Source organism: Chenopodium quinoa, unplaced genomic scaffold, assembly GCF_001683475.1.
Source record: "Chenopodium quinoa cultivar QQ74 unplaced genomic scaffold, ASM168347v1, whole genome shotgun sequence".
NCBI lineage: Eukaryota > Viridiplantae > Streptophyta > Magnoliopsida > Caryophyllales > Amaranthaceae > Chenopodium > Chenopodium quinoa.
The window spans coordinates 1,030,543-1,051,482 of record NW_018743389.1 but is presented as its reverse complement, the minus strand read 5'-3'; the positions used below and the strand labels follow the sequence as shown (position 1 = coordinate 1,051,482).

The following is a 20,940-nucleotide window of genomic DNA, read 5'->3' as shown; positions in this document are numbered from 1 at the left end:
TCAGTGAAGATTACTGGGCCAAGAAATTCATCTATTTCATTAGATAGGGAATAAGTTTATTTTACATATTCTGTACACGAATTCCCACATGATATACATCATATACTATCCACTAGCTAGTTGTAAAAAAGGTATATAAAAAATCTGCCCAAGAACCACTCGCTCAGAATGGTGATGCATTATCTTTTGATGTAAGTCTAAAACACCCCTCCAACAAGTTGTTATTGTATTTTGACTTGAATGAAAGGCTACTCACTTTGGAACAACTTACAATGGTGAAAACTAACCAAAACTCAAGAACACACTCAAAGTTCTGGGTTCTTAGGCTAGAGACAAAACACACTCAATCTCCCCCTAATCTTGTCACTCAAGAACTAACTCAAAGCAACAAGGAACAACACTCAAACTTTGGACAAACACAAAGAAGAATGCTAAGCAACCTCACGGTTTTATGTATAACTCAAAACTCTGATTTTATTTCTTTGCTCTCCTTTTTATAGAGGAAAGGAGCAGCAAATAAGCACACTAAAAGGCAAGGAAAACCTTCCAAAATATGGAGAGCCAAAAGCCATGGTTTTCCTTTAATACAAGCTAGCTTAAATGCACTAATTAAGCCTAAAGATGAAGAGTTAAACTCTTCCTATTACAACCAGCCAAAGAGCAACTCTTGGCATTATTTTTTCAGAAAATAAAAAACATACTTAAGCTAAATAATACTAAGTAAATGGACCAAGCAACACACGCCCAAAAATAGTAGTGAAATGGGCTAAAGTGTGATGTATGCCAAATTGCTTCCAATCTTCAATCCACCAATGATATGCAACATAGAATTTCGGCCCTCTTTGGAAACAGATAAAACCAAAGTGATTTCAAGATAAGGGCAATTGGTTCTTGATCCACGGAGCTTCTAAGTGGGCTTCTTGATCTTGGATCATCTTTTCTGCAGATGAAGCAAAATTCAGAGAGCCAATGAACATCCAATTGCAGCTCCGGAAAGAAGTCACAGGACTATAATGAATAATTTCAGATTTTGCTTCAACTTGCAAAATTTGTGCCACAATTTTAACAGCATTGCGGCTGTTCAGCAGTACAATCCTTCAGTATGCAATGCAGCCTCATATATACAGAAGCTGGACCAACTGAGCAGATTGATGTTCCAGACAGAGACCTTATAAATGCAGATTATCAAGTATTCAGTTCAGTACATTGTGAACTCGTTCAAGGAGTTGCACCACCTGGTCAACTGATACAGGTGAATGAGGTGACCTGGAGATTGATGACACTTCGACAGTTGCACAAGGTAATCCCAACACAGCTTCTTGTTGGATGCTTGTAAGCTCCAAAAACTGAGCCAACATGTCTCCATCAAGCATCGTAGGCACCACACCCTGATCAAGCGAGGAAGAAAGTAACCAACAGAGCAAATTGAAAAGAAAAAAAAAAAACCTCTTATTTAAGTTTTAAATGTCTAAATAGATAGAGAATGGGTATGGGCCCATTAAAGTCACCAGAATACCCTCTCTAATAAGTAGCTGTGCTCATACAAAAATGGGATGTCAAGACAGGACAATTGGACTGGAATGTCTGCGGTATAGCTTATAAGGTAACTCGGTGATTCCATGATTTTCATCTATATTTATATGACTTTGCCGTTCATGTTAGAAACTTGCAATTCATCTAACAGAAAACTTCCTAAAGGCTATGATGGTTATAATATGTAATTTAAACATAACTTCTTTCACACAATCCAAAATTTTAAATGTCATTTAGTAATGAGAAGAGGATTTTTCACCAAAATAAGCTTTGTATGCAAAATATTTACCAAAGTAGACGTGTGGCAAAACTATTTACCAAACTAAGCTTCTGGGGTTAAACGCTGTCTCAGACAGCGTTTTATCCCCTTATTTAAAAAAAAATCAAAATATAAACGCTGCCTGGGACAGCGTTTTATCCCCTTATTAAAAAAAAAATCAAAATATAAAACGCTGTCCCAGACAGCGTTTTATATGTTGTTTATTTTTTTTTTTAAAAAAACATAATTTCTGAAATTAAAATTTTCAAAAAAAATAAAAATAAATAAGTACATAAAACGCTGTCCAGACAGCGTTTTATGTACTAAATTTTCTAATTTTTGGAAATAAAAATGTAATATGTAAAACGTTGACCCATTAGGCGTGTGGTATGCAACTTTATAGAAAAACGAAAGTTGTAAATGATCAGAGAATAAAAAATACGAATGCCCTCAATTAGTGTGAGTACTCGTTTTCACACGGAAAATCAAGATCTACGAGAATACGCGGTCCAGGTCGTCCATTTCCATCGGGTTTGAGATGATTTAGGGGAATTTTGAGGGTACGGGAAACTCGAGTACGACCTCGGGGCGCCTAATTCCCGGGTAGAGAGATATTGCGTCCGAACTTCAGGGGCCCATAACTCGGGCTCCAGGCGTCCGATTGGGGCGATTTTTTTTTGAAACGGCTTGTTTTTTTGAAAATCTAGGCCGTGGCAAGTTCCCGAAGGAGACTTGGCCTCAAAACAATTCCCAAAATGCCAAAAAACGCCTCTAAAAGGGAAATTGGAAATTTACTGATATCCCTTGAACAAGTTAGGGGTATAAAGGTAAATTCCACTATTTCCTAATATAATTTAACTACAAACTAAATGTACATTATACAATACTATACCTAACTTAATAAACAATTAGTACTTGATAGATATATTACCTACCCATCATTAACAGCAAAATACAAAATGGTTTGTTGGTATGTCATAATAAGTAATGGACATGAGATTGGGGTTCTAACCCTAACACATACATGTTCTTAATAATTTTTAGGATATTTTGGATTTTAACACCTGACAAAAGGCTGAAAATGGTTTTTAACACCCCCCAAAAAAAAACTTTTATTTTAACACCTCCCAAAAATATAAAAGTTGGAAGTTAACACCAGTTAACGATTTCCGTCACGGAAATTTAACGTGGGTCCCACAAATTGGCTTCAACTTCAATTTTCACCCAGCAAAACACGAAACTTCCTCTCTGAACCTTCATTTCATTGATTTTATCCATTACAGATTTTTGGTGCTCATAATTTACAGATTTACAGATTTTTGGTGCTCATAAATCAAACCATACAAAAAATAAATAAAAATTCAACACCGGTTCATCTTCTCCTTCGTTGGAGAACAAAGCGACTGAGAACTTCCATTTTTTTTACCACCAATTCCGCCGCCCATAAAGGGCCCTGTACGGCTACTGACCAAGCCTTCGCAGCCAGCAAACATGTTAACTGGGGACCGGCCACCAAAATTAAATCAACCACCCAAGAAACCAACCTTGCCCCATCCCGTTAGCCACCCAGCTCCCTCCCCCGACCGACGACCGGCGAACCCATCCCACCCCTTTTCCCCACAAACGCAACCCAACCCTCTCCCTTTTCCCCTGCTGCCCCGACCCAAGCCACCACACCGAAACCACAATCAAAGATCTGAATCGCCGCAACCACCACCACTCTTCTGCAACACTTTGCTCCAAACCCTAACGAATCGACCCGCCTTAACCTTTTCGGCCACCCTAACCCCTAAACCACCACACCGTAACTTTTTTCGGCAAACTTAAATTGATTTCTAGACGAGGTTCGATGGATCTGCGATTTGCTCTGATTTCGGGAATTGATGTTGGGAATTGATTTTTTGCGGTTTGAGTGAGGAGGTGGCTGCAGGGGTTGCGATTGTGGGCTGGTATTTGGAGAGGAGCTGATTTGGTTGCGAGAACGGGGAAAGGGAAGGGGGGTGGGTTCGGTTGGCAGCGTAGGGGTGGGGGAAAGGGAGGGGGGAGGGAAGGGGTGGCAGTTGAGGGGAGGGTGGGCAAGAACGAAGGAAAGAGTTTGGGATGGCAGCCATGAAGATGAAGGGAGGAAGAAGACGAAGAAAAGATGAAGGGAGGAATAAGAAGAAAAAATGGGATGGCAGCCACGAAGGTGGGTTTCGTAAAAAATTGAAAACGAAGGAGAGTTGAAGCCAATTTATGGGACCCACGTTAAATTTCCGTGACGGAAATCGTTAACTGGTGTTAACTTCCAACTTTTATATTTTTGGGAGGTGTTAAAATAAAAGTTTTTTTTTGGGGGGTGTTAAAAACCATTTTCAGCCTTTTGTCAGGTGTTAAAATCCAAAATATCCTAATTTTTAATACAACATGATAAATGTTTATCTGAAAATTTAGTACATACTAATTTTTATTTTTTTGAAAATTTAGTACATAAGTAATGGACAACGTTTTATATTTTGATTTTAAAAAATAAAAAATAAACAATATGTTTTATATTTTGATTTTTTGATTTTTTTTTTTTTAAAATAAGGGGATAAAACACTGCGTTTTACCCCAAAATCTTAGTTTGATAAATAGTTTTGCCACGCGTCTACTTTGGTAAATATTTTGCATACAAAGCTTATTTTGGTGAAAAATCCATGAAAAGAGCATGAAATATGTAATAAAATCCATTTTTCATATATATATACTTTATACAAACAACTTAAAGGGGATTACGAAAATAACAATTCTCCAATGAAACCCATCATTCTTTTCACTTGATAACTTTTTACTCAATTGGACTTTTATGCTCATTTGAAGAGCGCTCCTAATGAACAAAAAATACCCTTTAATACCATTAACTCTAAAGGTATCTTACCTCCCATTCTACTACCCTGTGCATCTGTTTATATATATATATATATATATATATATATATATATATATATATATATATATATATATGCCGATTTGTATTAAGGTTACATCAGGTATTGTTTTAAAAGTAGTATTTCAAAAGAGTATGATAAGGTTCAATCCTAGATACTAAAATGACATATAATTGCTAAACGTGTGAGAATGAACTTAGGGTGTGTTTTCCTCATTTCACCAGATATAGTTAAGACTATACATTTAATCTCACGAGTTAAGACACAAGTTCAATAAAGTCCATAAAAGTTTAACTTACAACATTAAGATGTCAAAATAAGTTGATGAGAAGACCCTTAAATAGACCAAATCAAACACGAAAAAGAAATATCCTGATTTTTATACCTGGTTCTCACGACTACGAAACTCGCTATGATTGTTCCCAAGTATAGGAGCAGTAAGAGGATGAACTGCAAGTCTGGCTTGTACAGGCTTCAAAAGCTCATATTCCTCCCTGTGGCAATGTCAAAGAGAGCATAAATGACATACTAAAACCAGATTAACTCATTGAACTACAAAGAACACCCACAGAACTGAAAAAGTACAACAATTTCATGGAGTTTTTCCTCTAAACCGGCCTTTGAACACCTTCAATAACATTATTTATAAGTAACAGGTACATAAATTTGCTAAATTGTCAAATAAATGAAGACAATCAAGGGTTTAAACAAAAGAAATCAGCTGAGACAAAACAGGTTTCTTTTTCCCTTTAATTCCAAATAGACTGCTTGGTGTCTCAAATTGGGATTTAAGTAAGGGATACCTTCCTTGCTACTATGTAATGAAGTACATCACTTTGCAGGGTTCGACTCTTTAAAATAGCTACCATCAGGGCTGGCTAATACCCTACGCAAGTTGTGCAACGAAATAGGGCCCCCTGATTTCAAAAGGCCCATGTTTTTCGAAAACAAACAAAACACAACATATGAAGGTTCACGATAAAATAAGCCGTAAACTATTAGCTACGACTCCATAGTTGGTTGTTAGCAAGATAAGATAACCCATATTACCGCAAGTAGCAGGATCAAATCCCAATATACATGCTTTGCAATTTATTTTTTATTTATAAGATAAGTATTATGCTTTGCTACTTCCTTTTTATGTTTTCACCTTACGTTTTTTGGCTTTGTAATTCATATCATTTCTCTTATCTGCACCTTCCTCTTCCCATATCCTTCGTATTCGTTAAATTTCATTTAGCTAAATTCCTTTTTTTGACTTCAAAAAAAAAAAAAAAAAATTGCTCCTCCATCTCATAGTATTTGATTTATATTACCCTATTTTATTGTGTTCCATCTGAAAATACAGAGGAAATATATGTAACACGTCTTTTTTTAATACTCAATATATAATTTAAAGTTCCAGGAACATTTGGAACATTTTGCTTGGAGCAACCTTTAGCAGTAGTTTGCTAGGCCTCCTCTACCGGAGATCGGGGCGGACTCATGAACGTAGCTATTTTAGTATGGAGTAAGATTTTTAAGGCTCAATTATAAAATTTGCACAGAGCCTCGTAATTGTTTAGAACGGCCCTAGTTACCATCTAGATTGAAAAAATACATAGATTTTTAAGAGAGTCATGGCCTCAAGCCATTGTTAGAGAGTGATAGCCTCAAGCTATTAACCTATCTTTTGTAAACCTTGCAATTTTCATTCGATATTCAAACTTTCATCTTTATTATACTTGCATTGTAACATCTGAAATTCAAAGGTAGATAATCAGTCCACTACAAAGTGTATGCTCTATATAGTATATCCTGTTACAAATTATAAATCTGCTAGTCATTTTAACTGGGAGGGAATCATTAGCTAGTCATTATAAGATCACTGAAGAGACTTTCAAGATAAGGGAGTAAATAATTGGATACAAATAAATAAGCAATTCATCTGTTAAAATGGTAAATGAGATATTTATGTAAGGTTAGAGGATAATAGCTTGGTAAACTTTACATTTGTCTCCTCTAAAATTAAAATTTTCAAAGAGGCAGTAAAACTCACTACTAATCAAATAGTTTTGAAAACAATATAGTTCCAGATTCAAAAGAAAGGTACCTGGATATAGGTATGAAAATTAAAATGCTTCCAAGTAGAGTACTGGCCATGATACCATTGCGCGACAAATCAACAACACTATTACCACCGTCACACCCCTTTAATCCATCTTCAGCAGGCATTTTATAAGAGAATGACCCCTACACGAACACATACAGCAACATGATAAAATGCCATGTATTAAGAGTGACAAAATGAAAATCACATAACATTAGAGAAAAATATCACAGCAATGTCCAAGATGCACACAGTATCAATAGTGACAACATGATAGAATGCCATGCACTAAAAGTGACAATGAAAATCACATAGCAATCAAGAAAACTTCACAGCAACGTGATATATGTGTTTTATATGCTATTTTATCCCCCGTCCCACGGTCATTTTTATGCATACTTGAGCTATTTGGGGCTATTTTTAGTACTAATGTGTGGTTTCGAGTGTTTTGTAGAGTTGGCATTTATTTTGTAGGAATTTCCCCGAATTATTGGTGATTTTTATGGTTTTCCGGCAACTACGAGATATCGAAGCTATGATCACGTTCATGATCGTCGTTTGTAGCCCAAGAAGTAAATTTGGGCCACAAGTTGTTTGGAGCCCAAAGGAAAAGAACAAGGAAACTCGGCCAAGAAAAGACCTGATCGAGCGGCCTATGGCCCGATCGGGCGGATGCTCAGTAGGCGGTGTGAAGAAAAAGGTGGGCCCGATCGGGCGGCCCTTCGCCTGATCGGCGCGATTTTTTCCGGAGTTGTTAAGGATTGCTTTTTGAGTTAATTTTGGATTTTAATATAAAAACTCTTTTGTAAGCTTTATTAGCTACGTTTTTAGATTACAATTTTCATTCTTAAGCTTTTAGAGAGATTTTAGTGAGAGATTATTGTTGAACTCAAGTTTTCCCCTTCTAGTGCAATTTCATATTTCCTTCATTCGGTATTATTTCTCGTCTCTTTTGTTGCTTTGTTTATCGTTTTGATTTTAATTGCTTTTGCTATTTTTGTGCTTTGATTTCAATCATGTCTTTTATATATGCTTTGATTAGTTTATATTTAAATATGTGTGAGTAGTTAATTTCTAGGGTTCTCGGGGGACCCATGATTAATACGAAGAGATAATTTGTTATTGATTATTGATATTGCATGATAATTTCTTATTGAATTGTTTTAATTCTTTACAATTATATTATGAATCGAGCAGATGTAATTTGATTGTAAAAATATAGCAATATTGAATTGATGAATCGAGCAGATGTTAATTTGATATTAATTAAAGGCTATTTTCAATAGGAACTTAGAATTAATAAATTGCGAGAGCCTGTTAGATCTATGTTGATTAATAAATTGCGAGAGCCTATTAATCATGTTATGTTTGTAATATTAATTGTTGATCCTCAAGTATTAATTATTGGTGAATTTGTTACCCAGACTTTTTATTATTGGTTATTCCCTTAGATTAATTTCACACAAATCTTATTTGCTTCTTGATAATTTAGATTATAATAATTAATTGGGAATAGAAAAACGATGTTTTCCTGTGGACTCGACCCTACTTCCCTATCTATTTTAGTTAGTGATCTCAGGAATTACTTTTGATTGGGTGATAGGATTTTAGCCTGTCAATATTTGGCGCCGTTGCCGAGAAAACGGTTTTTTTTTTATTATTATTTTTGTAGTCTAGATTATTTTCTTGTCTCGGAGAACGAAAGTTCTTTGACAGTTTTTTATATTTGTTTGTTTAGTTGTGTGTTGCCCAGAACGTTCTTGTCTATCGTTCTTTTCACAGACAAAGAATCTTTTTAGACAAGTACGAGCTGCTTCCGAGGGTAACACACCATTGGAACCCCCATCTGATTCTAGCGACACAGAAATTTCTTCAGAACCAGAATAAAAAATGGTGAATCTGCCACCATCTCTACCTCGAAAGCTCCTCGCAGCCGTCCCTCATGGATTTTCCACATCTTGCTCCACCAAATCTCGAGGGAGTACAATTCGAGATTAAACCCCAGTTTATTACTATGATCAAAATGAAGCGATTTGGCGGAGCTAAGAATGAGGATCCAAATCTTCATATTTTGGAGTTTTGCCAATATTGCAATACCATCAGACAGGGGTCACATAGGACCAAATCATGGAGATTCTTTTTTCCTTTTTCTTTATGTGTTAAAGCTAACTGTGGTACAATGAATTGAATAAGACTGCTCTTGGTATTACTGACTTGAATTTTTCTTGCTTTGAATTTCTATAATAAATATTACCCTGCAGAGAGGACAACTTTGTTAAGGAGTTCGATCCTAAATTATACCTAAGAAGCGGATGAAACTTATATGAAGCTTGGAGAATGTCCCCAACATGGGAGATGGGGATTTTACAGTGGCAGATAATCCAAGCCTTCTACAACGGGCTTGAAAATTCATCCACATCAATCTTAGACTCAGTAGCTAATGGAAGATTTATGAATCTTCAAGAGGATGTGGCAGGAACAGTTATTAAAGAGATGGCAATTCATAATTCCCAATATGAGAATCTTAGAGGTTTTGCAAACAAAGGGAAACATAACGTCGATTCCGTATCCTTTGTGCAAGCACAATTAACCTCTATTTTCAGAAATTAGATAATATTAGTATTGTTATTCCTGTTTCCGTAGCTAATGTTTATGCTGTTAATAATAATACTACCGATGCTTTTGTGAAAATTGTGGAATTGTAGGACATTGGGCGCAAGATTGTAGGAATTATGTGGAACAAGTTAATGCTTTCTAAGCCTATAGGCACAATAACCCATACTCCAACACTTATAATTCTAGTCTCCAGAACCACCCAAACATTATAAGTATGCAAAACCAACCACACTAATTTCCTCCATTACCACTAAATTTGTTAATTCTATTTGCTCCATTACCACTAAATATAAGTAAATATAAGTTTTAATTTAACAAAGATAAGTTCAGCAAAAATAAGCTAATGAAAATAGAGCCAATGTTGCTCCTTTGTTATGGATTCATGACCGACTTATTTTGCTCACACAAAGAAGACAGAAAATAGAAAGATTGAATCTTTCATTAATAATACTAATTTTTTTTTCACAAAATAGTTTCTTTAGGTACTACTCTCCATATTACTGAAAAGCAACCATTCATCAAGGTAAGACTTTAAAAAACAATTACCTGCCTAATCAGTTCTTCTGTCTCACTATTTACATACATGGTTTCAATCCTAGGATGATTCTAGACTGAGCTTTTGTCTCATGTGCACAGGTGGCGTCTCTTGGTTCATTGCAAATTCTCACTTATAATAACTTGATGACATCTAAGTACTAACAATATTAGACTACCCGTATGCCCATCCCCTAGGTTGGTTCACTACAAGGAGCTTTCCGACAAAAAACACAACAGAGATACACTAAAGCACAAGGCACTGCAAGGTGCCAACAAAAGAGCATCTGAGTAGTCTTCAGACAACACAGATAAAGAGGCATACACCACAGGATGCCTCAACCAAGTGCAAGGCTACCCTTCTTGCACATCTTGAAAGCTGCCTAGGAAAGGGATAAAAGAAAATAACGACTTGTGAGAGATTGACAGATTCGGAAGAATTTCCAGTCTTTAATCCATCTCATCAACTTGCAAAGGTATGGACCTCTAGATTTTCTTTTCTCCCTCCCTTTCTCAATTATAGTAGATCATGTGTTTCCCACTGCCTCCCATTTGATTCTTCTTACTTTTCTTTTCAAACATAGCTTTCTTTTAAATCTTCTTCCAGTTTTCTTTTTCCGTCAATAATTGCTGATAGAATAAACATCAATGGAAATCCCATCTCTTCTTGACTTAGAGGAAGCAGTAGAGTGTTGGGAGAAGGACTTGGGCCGAATGCTGACTGGTTAGGAGGTTGAGGTCATGCGTACTTACCGCACTTGGCTTAACGCTTTAACCTTGTGAAACAATCTAAATAAAATGTTAATCCAGACTAATTCAAGGAGAATAACCGGAGAAGGAGTGAGCATATTATGCACTTTGATACCATCCTTTGGTTTCACGTCATCAAAATTTTCCTCAATCAGGACAAACAGTGGTTTTTTTTTTTTTTTTTGTTTCTTTTGTTAGTCATCTTCCAAGAACATATGTTTTAGATTTTCCATGATGATCCAAAATGATTTGAAGTCGGCTAACATGAATCGTCATAAGGAATTGTACCATATAATGGAAAGGGACATAACAAGATAATCAGTTGAAAGAGTTTGTAAACAGGTGAGTAAAGTGAGAAAAAGAAAGAGCATCCAAGAAAATATTAAGGGAGTTTTAAAAGAGAACCAAAAGTAAAATTCAAAAAAGTTTTAAAAGAGTGGTTAAAACGATGGGAGTAACAAAAAAACATATAATGTTTGAGAAAACTTTAGCAAAGGAAATCAATACAGTTAATAAAACACTAATGGGATAAAATAATAAGAGTAGATACTAAGATAAATTTAAAAAGTATAGATATAAAAAAGAAATAAATAATTAAATCAAAATAATATTGTTTTGATTTTTTTTATTATTTACAATAAAGATCAATACACATTTTAAAATAAACAATTATATGAAAGTAAAGCCTCATGTGAGTGGCTCAGCTCCATACTATCACCCAGTTTTGCTGCCCTAGGGTTAGTATCCATGAGAGCTAATGTACTAATCAGCCCTAATGTCTCGAGGACCAAGATAGCACGACTGCAATGTTTTTTCTTCTACAAATAAGGTTATACACCTTTAAGGATATTTGAGGTATCTGAAATAAGGTTAAACACCTTTAAGGTACTTGATGTATCTGAAATAAGGTAATCTGGCCTAAATTTAGTAAGGCCTGATTGATTCTGATATGAATGTTCTTGGTCTTATCTCCTAGTCTAAGCTTTGACCATATTTTAAAACTAATTTCTAGGAAAAACATTATCATGTAGGGTCTCATTAGATTTGTCTCAACGTGTAATTTTCAAACATCAACTTTCATTATTTCTACAAAGAAGTAATCAAAAATTTGTCTCCACAAAACATATATAAAATTACATAGTATGCAGGTACCATTGTGTCAGCAGTTCACATAGTATGAAGGTTCCCTTGAGTCAGCACTTCACAATTACACGGGCAAGTGCCAAGTCTAAGCATCACAAAAAGGAAATTTAATTTCAGGCCAATTTAAATGGATATACATATAAAAATATATTTACTGCGGTCGGAATTTCTCCTCAGCTACCTCCCCTAAACCTCAATAAAATAATACTATACTTCATAAAATAAATAAGTACACTATACACTTTTACAGATTAAACTATGTTTAAAATTATAGGTGAAACTTCTGTAAAAAGTATAGTCTCCGGAGTAATGCAAGGAATAATGAGAACAGATACTAAGAACAGCCTTTGACTTACCTTCTTGATGCTCATTGCAATCTCGCCTGTATAATATGAACAGCTCACTGTTAGGTTGCATTCAGGACTCGCATTGTCTGGGGCATTAGAGGAAACATGATGTTAATGATCCCAAACATGTCATCTCCAAAAACAAGATACATTGTAGGAAGAAAAAACCCCTACCTGATTAGCTAGATTTAAAACATTAAGCTTATTGCCTACAATAATGAAAAAATAAAGCTAACCTTCCAAATGAGTTGAGGATGTTAGAACAGCATAGCTTCCCTTACGATCCGAAACAAAGGCAGTGCTGGTATCAGTAAGGAGACAATCAGCAACTAACCTCTGATCAGGATCACAATAGATCTGCTCCAGTTTCTTTGCATTCTTGTGTTTTTGGTCACGGAGACAAGTGTTAGCACATTCATAGAACAGTTACCAAAATAATGTTGAGAAGCAATTTTTCATACCCAAAAGAAAAGGGAAAAAAAAGAAAGAAAAGGTTATCACTAATCACAAACATACAATGGAGAATTTACTGGAAGAAGCCAGCAGTATTTACCTCATGATAGTCATATAATAGCACACCATCACGACAATCACCAACAGCAATCCTTGTGAAGTAAGCTGTCAATGAGACTATCATAAACCGCGTTCTTTCAACAGCATACCTTTTAAGTCTCCTGGGATTATCCTTTTGAAAGCCGCATACATAGAACTGAAAAATAAAAAGAAGATTGGATACTCAAGATAGTCATGTACATCTAATAATCATCAGGATAAGAGGAAGGATAGCAATTTACAGCGTTGCCAGAAGAAGCTAAGAAGTACTCATCAAGGTAAGGACATATTGCAAGCACCACTCCAGGCCAAGTGATTGCACTAAGAAATTCTAGCTGCCAAGCTTCAGAATCTTCAAGCTTCACTTCATCACAGCTATTATCATCTGGGCTACTGCAACGGCTGCTATTAGACATCCTTTCAGCAGTGTATCCAGCAGCTTCACAAACTGGCGAAATATGTTGCATAGATGAACTTGATTTCAAACGCATTGTCATTGACCCACTATCCGAATTGTGAAAGTGCTCTAGGCGGAACATAATTAATCGGCCCTTTGTACTGCCAAAGTTATGTCCAGTTAGGATGCACACATAAACAGGACATATTAAACTATTAACCCGAAAGTCATAAGAATCGGAAATGCAAAAGGGCAATTTTATAGAAAATAACAAAATTATCTCGAACCAGATCCAAGTGCATTTTTAAAGCTGAACTTAAAGAACCCAAAAAAACAAAAAGGTCAGAAGATAAGGAAATCCAAGATACGACTAACCTTTCAGCTTCTCCACTAGGCATTATAGCTGGCCCAGGAGATAAACTGGTTCCAACCAACAGAACCTGCTGATTCCCAACCTGCACAAACTCCATGCACTTTCCAGTTTCACCCACATCGAACTTATAAGCAGAGACCACAGACCCGCTAAGGGGATCTACACAGCAAATATCAGAGGAAAACGGATCGATATCTAAATCAGTTCTCATAACGAGCAGCAACCTGCTCTCACTATGATACAAGACCTTTCGTGGAGTTCCACCCAGATGAATTTCTGCACATTAAGCCTCTTACTATGCACCATCTCTACCTGCAACATCAAGTTGTTTCTATATTATTAGTTATCACCAGCAAAAGATGTGTCTAATTACAAAAATACTACTATTATAAAAACAAAAGTTGATGTTGCAGCAATATAGGTATGAGGTCCTATAATTAAATAGACAACAGAGCAATGTCAGAAGAAACAAATGTCTACGTATCTTTAAGTAAGGATATTTTAGACATAGGTCTTAAGATCAGCTTTAACCGCCAAATCACCAGACTGAATGAAGAAAGATTTTTCAGTGATATAAACAGAGAGGTTTTAATTTGTTTGAGGTAAAAGATAGTTGGCTTTCATTTTGAGGATCCTTGTGTCCTTATCACAAGTGTTCCTATCAAACTCTTTATTCAATTACAGCTACACTCTTTAACAAGGCCCCATGTAGGAATGAATTAGCTACCAAGAAAATCAATCTGACTTAATTAACCCAGCATATGGACTATAAAGGGGAAAAAAATCTAATAACAGCCCTAACCCTGTTGATCCAATATACTACAGAAACAAACACTCACCAGATGTAGACAGTTCTCTGCTACAAATAGAAGTCCCTTTGGACATTCAGCTGAGCATACAGGAGTCACATAAGTTGAAGGTTCAAACGAGATTGAAATGTATGAAAGGCTGTGCCTAGCAGCTTGGACTAACCAAGGCCTGTCGCTGAGAGCAATAACATCAGCATCTAATGATTCGTTGAGAGGAACAAGGAAAACAGGGGTAATACCAATCCGACGAATAGCAATTAAAAGGAGATGAACAGGATCATTATCCTTTGGCCTTTCATAGGAGTTGACACCACTAAGCTGTGGACCAAGAACGGCTGGAGCTGAAGCCTTCAACAAACCAGATTTTGAACACAAAGTGGTCCTATAACTGGGTAGATCAGATTCCCAGGATGTTGTAGGCCACTCAAAGCGTAACAACATTCCATTTCTTAACCCAGAGAGAATATACAGCCTATCAACCAGCACAAGCCTTACATCCTGCGGAATACACCCACTGATAGTGGTACCAGTCGTATTTGTCAGTGATATCATTCCAGCGGCAAGAACTCGTATGCCTTGACCATGCACATAAGATAGAATTTCCACAGATGGCTTGTGTGTACCAATCACAAATGTATTACCGATATCAAATCCAGCTGGGATAGGACCAGAATCTCTTCCTATACTGTGCATTTGTGGAATAGATATGCAAGACAATTCACTTTGAAGTCTAACATGTTGCATCTCACAGATTTCATAGTCATACAATGATAGCAATTTAACACCAAGAATTATAAGGAAACAAGGATTTGCAGTAGCAACAATTATCATGTTGTGTCCAACAGCTCCTAAGCTAATACCAACTTTATCAGGAGACCAGGAAGTACATGTTGGTGAAGACATCGGAATACCATCTGGATGAGCAACTGAAGTAGGCAAGCAAAGTCTGACATAATTTTGATCAATCTGAACCACTACATTATCAACAACAAGACCACATGCTAATGTACAGACATCAGGCTGAAAACCAACTGACTCTGTTACATCAGTGAAGCTTACACCAACTGACAACACCCTGGTTTCCTCAACAAAAGAAAGCACAAGAAAAGAGTGATTTGAATCTTTTATTCTCATCTTAACAGTCCACATAGCAGTTATTCCTTCATATATAGGAGCTGTCCTTACTAATCTTTCCAGACTTGCACCATTTCTGATTATCCTCAATGATCCTTCAGGAGCCACTCCACAGCAAGCAAACATTTGATCCTGCTTTTCATCGTGATAATCCATGACTGACATGTCTAGGATGGGAGCAATATTTTGAATCGGACCTACATAAGCCAGATATTCATCGTTCATTTCACCAACATCTGCCAATTTTAGGACCATGTCATCGTCCATCTCCACAATTGCTGCCAAATAGCCACCGACGGTCCATAATAATGCTATACTGGGAAGACCAACAAAAAGACAATGAGATAAGAAGACTTCAGGACCATCAGTGCCAAAAGTGATTTCAATATAAAAATATTCCCCTGTATCCACCGAAAATATCATCCTTGGTTTCGTATTTGTTCCTGGTTCCCAACTCCATGAACTTACAAACATAGGTACAGATTTAGCACCGTGCACATCCGCATCAATGCTCATGGGATCATTACCCTTATTAAAATCCATCCCATAATCCTGCAACTCTAGCAGAGCACGAGCAGCAATGAAGCCTTCATCGTCACCATCCTGCATCTTGAAAGGGTCTTCCATACAACTCTTCTCCTCACTTGGGTTGATTGGAGTACTCAGGTCTGTTCTTTGCACACAAATAGGATTACAAGCATCACTAAGATCCATAAGTAAGATATCACCAACCCTAAATAAAAATGCAAGTCCCGGAGTTCCATGAACTTCAGCAATTGTACAAGCTAAGGGTCCACTTTCCACAAACCTAGAAAGAATATGGATTGTATTCTCTCTGACATCCCAACCCAAAAGAAGCAGCTCATTCAAGGATGATTCCTTCCTGCAGATTATTATCTTTCTTTAAATTTGAGGGAAATATAAAGAATGACCTTAGTCATCTCACTAGTAATCAAAATAACAAGATCCATGAGCATAGACAAAAAAACAGCAATGTTTTCTTTTTTGGAATTTTTTATCATCATACCTGGTGACAAGAATTGCTAGTACAGGATTGTGCTCCTTGCTCAATTGGTCAGAATGCTTTGAAATAAAGCACATGCTCCAAATAGTTCCATTTATATATGATTTTGGAGGTGTTGGAGCAGACTCTACACTTATTTCCTCTACAGGCAATGAATTGACCAAAATAGACTGGCTGGTTTGCTGGAGTTCTATGTCAATCAAATCATCCTCGGGTTCAGGAGGATAGGTTATTCTCTAGAACAAAGCAAAGGAATATTTCAACTTCATAAGAAAACCCCAAACAGAATATACTTAAATATAACAGAATAAACTTGCAGTACATTCCAGGATCAAGGATCATTTGCATATAGTAACCTCAAATAACTCTAATACCTTGTCAATCATATCAACATCGCTTGATTGTGAAACAGAAAAAAGAGCCACACGTTCTTCATAAGCACTAATGGCAATGTAACACCCTCTGGAACAAATAGCACAATTAAACACACAAACACAAGAAAAAACAAGAAATTGATGGAAAGCAATAGAAAGAAGAGGGTAGTGAATTAGGCAGGACGAGTGTGAACAAATATTGAAAGAGAACTAGAATTAAGAAGTACAAGTAGGAAGAGAAATTTAAGCACAATATCAAGTTCATGGAGCACAAAATTAAAATTACAACCAGGAAATTGACACATGGTCATACACACAGCACGTACACAAGATTATAGTATGCCAATGTATTAGTCAGGTTAACCAGATCAAACATCTAGGCATCCAACACTCAAACTAGGACTCTCGTGTCATTTGTGATACCGGTGAGTAGAGATGCATTTACTAAATAATCCCTCTAGTGCACCACCCATGGATAAATGGAAACCAGAAAAGCCCTCTGCTTTTAATTGACCAGTGATCCAGCATTGAATCCATCATGCTAATTTAAACAGTTAAGAGTGTAGCAAGAATCTAATTATTGACAAGGCACCCTACATTTGAATCAGGGCAAAGCATGGCCTGGATATAGTCTCCAAATATGGCTATGAAGAGGTGACAAAATTACATTGCAATAACTCCAAAGAAAATACTTACAAGGCATCAACAGCAAGCATTCTACCAATCTGGTGTCTTGAGTTGCCAGGGATTGAAAGTTGAACAAGAGTCACTGGAAAGAACCTAATCAGTCAGCGGAAGCACAAATATAAGTCACCAACTAAACCATAATTAGTTCATAACAACGAGAAACTATAAATACATCCAATTTTTCTATTAAAAAGCAGAGGAGAATTCATAGAGGAAGGCTCTATATGAGAGTAGAACCTGTGCATTTCATTACAAAATGTTAGAAAAGAGAGCTTTCCAGAATCGGAAATGATAACCAACATGCCTTTCCCCATAACCTGCAGAAGGAATAAAATATGCATTCAATTACAATGCAAGAAAAGAGATGTAGCCATTATGAGCATTAACATGAGGGTTCCTTACATCATGTAAAACCTGGGAGTTATGTGTACGAAGTTTCTTAGTCCTGGGTAGAATAGTCATGTCTTTTATTACACCAAATACTGGTTGCTCGCAGATAGATTGCATCACGCCATCCTCACTCATTTCTACCAACTCAATAGATGTCTCCTGCACGATACAACCCATTTAGACATATTCTGAATAGACTACCAAGTGGCTATTCTTACTCAATTTAATAGACATGCATAAGACACAATTGCTTCATTTCTACATGGTAACACCTTTCTCTGACTTGTAAACAAATCAAAATAGAATCACACGGAATATGCAATAAGACAAAATTTCTGCAAATGACCACTACATTTTACACAAATTGACAAAAACATCGTAGTAAGGAAACAAACAACCGAACTTAAAGAAAACACAACCTCATTTCACCATGATAAATATCAGTAGCGAATGAGAAAATTAACTAACTATAAATATAAATCCTCTCATTGCCATTAAAGTATATGTCACGAAAAATAATACAATTAAGGGCAACCGAAATAAACACAATGGTAGAGGTTTTAATTTTCAACAAAAAGAAATAAAAAACTTGTGTTTCATGATGCCAGTGAGTAGATGCAGTAACTGGGGAGATTTCCCCCCTAAATTTTTAAACACTAGTTCATTTTCACCACCAATACAAAGAAATTTTAACAGACAATAACACGGTTTTCGTAATCGATACAAAGAACACTAGTATGTCACAAACCAACCATTGTTAGCATGAAACTTGGTAACAATTACAGAAATCAATTCAAAATATTGAACTTGTTATGTTTTTCTAGTGAATACAATTAAGTAAAACACTTAATAATTGTGTGGGAACAAAACCTAAAGTTTATGATTACAATAACAATGTAATGTAATTAAATCAAACACAACACAATGTGTTACAATCAAGTATTAATATATCTAAGAAATTACATAAATTTCTAAAAACAACACTAATGTAAAGATTGTCAAACTTGCCTTAACTCCAAGCCGATCAATGCACACATGAACATGAGAATAACAATGTCCCTTGAGACTACGACCTTGATACACTGTCAAAAGTGTGTGAACACTTTCCTAAAGAGATTAATTTCCCCCACACGGTGCTTGGGTTATTCCGGAAATTCTCTTTGAAATACAATTGACAACCCTTTCGTTCTTAGCACAAAGAATCGAAATAAAGATGAATGATTCACAAAGAAGGCTAAAAATCAAGAGTATTTCTCACAAAAGTTTGCAAGAAGTTTGAGAGAAATTATGGAGAATTCTTGGGGTGAGTTAGAGAGAATAATGTTCTGTGTATTTTTCTGTCGAAAAAACCAAGTCTTATAATCATAGACTTAACCGATGCGAAAACCGCAAAACGGAAAGCAGCGGGGGCGCTCCACTAGGTGGAGCGGGCGCTCCTCCAAAACACTGTGAGATTTCGACAGGAAGGCAGAAGGGGGCGCGGTTTAGGCGTGACCAGCACTGCGGGCGCGCCACGAGGTTTAGGCGCCAACCTTGCCCTTCCAAAGTTCCAATTTTCAGAGAAGTACGCGGTTTAGGCGCGCTCTCTGAGCAGCCGCGCCTATCTTGCACGGGCGCTCTTCATGGTGCGCAAGCGCGCAACCATCAACACTCTAAATATCTAATAGAACTAAACCCCAATAAAAATTGAGCAAAACTGAATCAAAAATATAATCAAAACACAATAACAGGAATTAAAAAATTCACAAAAATTAAAATCAAATCAAAGCTTGATTGAATTAAATCAAACAAGACCTTGCCGAAAATGATGTCATTGGAAGAAGGAGAACGAATATGGCCATGAACAGCTTGAAGAATAACGGAGCTCGGAAGAACGCATTTAGCGAGATAGTGAGCGCCATTAGAAGGCTAAAATTCAGAATTTGATGCTGGTGTTGAAGATGGTGATGATTCTGCTTCAGTGACCGCCATTTTTGTGGGAATTTCTGCAAGTTTTTTTAGGGTTCATAGATGATTTGATGTCGAATTCAGTAGATTGACGAAAAATTAGTTGTAGAAAAGTGAAAAGTATGGATTTTTTATTTGATTTTGTAGATATGAGAGAAGAATTTTTAGAAGGAAGAGAAGAACTTGGTTGGTTTTCTCACTCTTTTTTCCTGCTTGCTAAGCTCAACAAGAACACCAAATACGGAATTATAGCTACTTTGTTTAGCTCTCTAGATCTCTCTCTTCCATGAAGAAGTGAATGAATCATCGCTAAAATGATAAAAGGAATTGTAATTTCAAGAAAATAAATCTCACAAATATCAAACTAGTATGTTGGCCAAAGAAACATGGGTCCAACAAGTCCAACCACAAAGTAAGCTTATGCAAGCATGAGCCTGCATTTGGGTCTTCTAATACATAAGAACATAACTAATATTTGTTTAAAATTAAAAAAAACAAAAACAAAAACAAAAACGTAACTTATACAACGTTAGTATATTTTCTTTTGTTTTATTTAATTAACACATTTTGACTTTTTAAATTATTGACAAATTTTACTTTGATAGGCTTTTGTAGTTTATATATACAATAATCCATAGTCATGTGGAGTTTTTATTAGAGCCGTTCTCACTTATGGGATTAAGACTTTGATTGATTAGCTAATTTATTTTGTCTCAAAATATATTTTCATAAAATCAACTTTTCATAGTAGTGTCTTAGCAAACGTGAAAGCAAAATATTTTCAAGAAAAAAAAAAAAAAAAAAAAAGAAGAAGTATTGCTTTGAAATAGTATGGAGAAACTCGCATTAGTATTACAACTAATAAAATGTATCAACTAGACCGAGATAGGGTAGTCCAATACTAATAGGGTCAAGGTCAAACTTATAGGACCCTTAATAGACAGGGATCTTATTGAGTAGGGTCAAAATGTTTGTCCAAATTAATACATAAAGAAAATAGATAATGTCAATAAATTACATAAATATTTCCGTATTCATATGTACTTAATTACACTATTGGTCCTATAAAATAT

The 20,940-nt window shown here is 36.0% G+C and overlaps 1 pseudogene; it reads right to left on the bottom strand.

Annotated features, from left to right (window-relative positions):
* Positions 1 to 427: 427 nt before the first annotated feature.
* Positions 428 to 19,987, bottom strand: LOC110738393 (annotated as a pseudogene).
* Between the last annotated feature and the right edge of the window lie 953 nt (positions 19,988 to 20,940).